Raw genomic sequence first — 4,003 nt, 5'->3', positions numbered from 1 at the left:
TGTTGGGACAATTCCTGGTTCGGTTCATCCAATGAAAGAAATGCTGCACGGGCCAAGGAAACCGATCTGCTTGTTAGGTCATTCTTGGCTACCCTGCTGGCTCAGTGGTAAAGAATCTGCCTGCAATGCAGTAAGTAGACGCAGGAGGCCTGGGTTCAATTCCTGGGTGGGAAAATCCCCTGGAGAAGGAAATGGCAACTCACTCCAGAATTCTCCCCAGGAAAATCCCGTGGACAGAGGAGTCTGGTGGGCTATAGTCCACCAGGGTTGCAAGAGTCCAGCAGGACTGACTGAGCACGCTCTCCAGCTACCTGGAACCTGAGCCAGACCTCAGGGAGGGGAGGAGCACCTGAAGACCAGAAAGACCAAAGTTGGATCTGTTCCACACTGGGCTCTGATCTGGGTGGGCCACCCAGGAGGCACTTCCAGCCTGATACAGGGAACTTAGACATAATTTAGCAAGACTTGCAATAGGGGAGGAGGCGTCTGAGGTGTGCCTGGGGAAGACATATTGGCTGAAAATTGTCGAAGTTTTGATGAAAACTATGAACTAGTGTTTTTAAAGGTATTTACATTGGAAAAGAATAAATAAAACTATTTACAAGTGACAACATTGTATTACTAGAAAAACCTAAGGAATCCACACCCAAAAAAGCTACTGGAACTAGTTGCTGGATACAAGGTCAATGTTACAAAAATCAGTAAATTGAAATTTAGAGTAAAACTATATAATACTTAGCATCCAAAACCATGAAATATAGAGTGATAAATTCAATAAAACACATGCAAGACCTGTACCCTGAATGTGATAAATCACAAACAAGAGAAAGTCCTAATAAATAAGGATTACAGCTTCATGAATTGGAATTCAAATTGTTAAACTGTCAGTTCTCTGCAAATTTCAGCAGAATATTTCTTTAATTTGACAAGATAACTCTAAAATTTATACAGAAATGTGTAGAAAAATCAAAGTTGGAACATGCACGTACCTGTTTTGAAAACTTAGTATAAAACTACAGTTTCCAGGACAGTGTGATAGGCATAAGGTTAGATATACAGATCAATGAATTAAGTCCAGGCCCCTTACATATAGTCAACTGGTTTTTAACAAAGATACAAAGCTAATTCTTTTTTTACAAACAGTGCTGAAACAACTAGGTACCACATTAAAAAAAAAAAAAAAAGGAAATGCTTGACCCTTACCTTACACCTTAGACAAGTATTAATTTGATTTGTGTGTAATTAATTTGATTTGATTAATTTTATCATAAAAGATAAATCTCTAAACTTCTAGAAGGAAACAGCAGAATCTTCGTGACCTTGGAAGGCAAAGATTTCTTAGATACAACAACCAAAAAATAAAAGCATTAATCATAAGAAATATGATTAGACTTCATCAAAATGTAAAACTTCTGTTATCCCAAAGATACCATAAAAAAGTGAAAATATTCACAATATATGTATCTGACAAGGAACTTGTATCCAGAATATATTAAGAATCCTTGTAACTTAAGAATACAATAACACTTTTTTAATTAGCAAAATATTTGAATAGACACATCTCAAAGAACATATGGAAATAATAGCACAAGCAAAGATGTTCAATCTTTTTTGTCACTAGGGAAATGCAAATTAAACCCACAATAAGACATCACTACATCTAGTATTTTTAAAGGTTGGCAAGGATGCAGAGCAACTGACATTCTCATTTATGGCTAAAGAGAATACTACTTTGGAAAACAAATTGGCAATTTCTTTAAAAGATCAACATACACTGACTATATGACCCAGCAATTTCATTCCTAGGTATTTAACCAAGAGAATGAAAATAGGTCTGTACAAAGACTTGGACACCAATGTTCCTAGCAGCTTTGTTCATAGTAACCTCAAACTGAAAATCATCAGTGTGTCCATCAATATGTGAATGAATAAACAAACTGTAGTATGTTCACACAACGGAACATGACTCAGCAATGAAAAGGAATGAACTATTGTGCATGCAACATGAATGAATCTCATAAACTCTACACTGAGCAAAATCAGAGAGAAAGAGTGCATAGTAGATAATTATATTTACATGAAATCAGAAAAGGAAAATCTAAATCTAAAAATCTACAGTGACAAGAAACAGGAAAGCCGTTGCCTGGTGCTGGGGATGTGTACAAAGAGAAGAGACTGAGAATAGACACAGGAATCCTTTTGGAGCAATATAAGTGCTCTGTTTGTTGACTGTGGTTTTACACAGGTGTATATATTTGGTAAAACTCATCACAGAAAACACATAAAGCAGATGTATTTTATGTATATAAATTATTAATTAGAGTTGATTTTAAAGTGTCCTGAATAAGAAATATTTTAAAGTGTAACATTTACAATATTGATATGTTTAGCATAAAATCCAAATTTTGTGGCAGAATGGGTTTGTGTATTAATAGTTAATATTGTTTCCTCCAATTGTTACTTTAAAACATTGAACATGATATGAGATGTAACTGATTTTCAGAATGGCTGTATGTTTTTGCAAAGTTGAATGTAACATTTTGGGGGAAAAAAAAACCCAACTTTGAAATATCCTGAGGTCAGGAGGCAACAGTTAGAACTGGACATGGAACAACAAACTGGTTCCAAATAGGAAAAGGAGCACGTCGAGGCTGTATATTGTCACCCTGCTTATTTAACTTATATGCAGAGTACACCATGAGAAACGCTGGACTGGAAGAAGCACAAGCTGGAATCAAGATTGCCAGGAGAAATATCAATAACCTCAGATATGCAGATGACACCACCCTTATGGCAGAAAGAGAAAAGGAATTAAAGAGCCTCTTGATGAAAGTGAAAGAGGAGAGTGAAAAAGTTGGCTTAAAGCTCAACATTCAGAAAACGAAGATCATGGCATCTGGTCCCATCATGGTCCCATCACTTCATGGGAAATAGATGGGAAAACAGTGGAAACAGTGGCAGACTTTATTTTGGGGGGCTCCAAAATCACTGCAGATGATGATTGCAGCAATGAAATGAAAAGACGCTTAACTCCTTGGAAGGAAAGTTATGACCAACCTAGACAGCATATTGAAAAGCAGAGACATTAGTTTGCCAACAAAGGTCCATCTAGTCAAGGCTATTTTTCCAGTGGTCATGTATGAATGTGAGAGTTGGACTGTGAAGAAAGCTGAGAGCCGAAAAATTGATGTTTTTGAACTATGGTGCTGGAGAAGACTCTTGAGAGTCCCTTGGACTGCAAGAAGATCCAACCAGTCCATTCTGAAGGAGATCAGCCCTGGGATTTCTTTGGAAGAAATGATGCTAAAGCTGAAACTCCAGTACTTTGGCCACCTCATGCAAAGAGTTGACTCATTGGAAAAGACTCTGATGCTGGGAGGGATTGGGGGCAGGAGGAAAAGGGGACGACAGAGGATGAGATGGCTGGATGGCATCACCGACTCGATGGACGTGAGTTTGAGTGAACTCCGGGAGTTGGTGATGGACAGGGAGTCCTGGCGTGCTGCGATTCATGGGGTCGCAAAGAATCGGACACGACTGAGCGACTGAACTGAACTGAAGAATACATAACATGCCAACAGACTTCTAGAACTATCCCTTTAAGATTGACATATATATATACTATTGGTTCTATGGCTCAGTGGTAAAGAATCTGCCTGCCAATGAAGTGGATGTGGATGGGGATCCGGAAGATCCCCAAAGAAAGAAATGGCAACCACTCCAGGATTCTTGCCTGGGAAATCCCATGGACAGTGGGAGCCTGGCAGGCTAGTCTATGGGGTCACAAAGAGTCAGATACGACTTAGCCACTAAAGAACAGCAACAACACAAGATTGATAACTAATGAGAACCTACTGTATAGCTCAAGTAATAATTCTACTCAGGGCTCTATGGTGACCTAAACGGGAAGGAAATCCAAAACAGTATGGATAAATGTGTACATATAGCTAATTCACTTTGTTGTACAGTAGAAACTAACACAACATTGTAAAACAACTATACT

This window comes from Oryx dammah, unplaced genomic scaffold (genome assembly GCF_014754425.2).
Source record: "Oryx dammah isolate SB20612 unplaced genomic scaffold, SCBI_Odam_1.1 HiC_scaffold_10, whole genome shotgun sequence".
NCBI lineage: Eukaryota > Metazoa > Chordata > Mammalia > Artiodactyla > Bovidae > Oryx > Oryx dammah.
Note: the sequence above shows the minus strand (reverse complement) of the source record.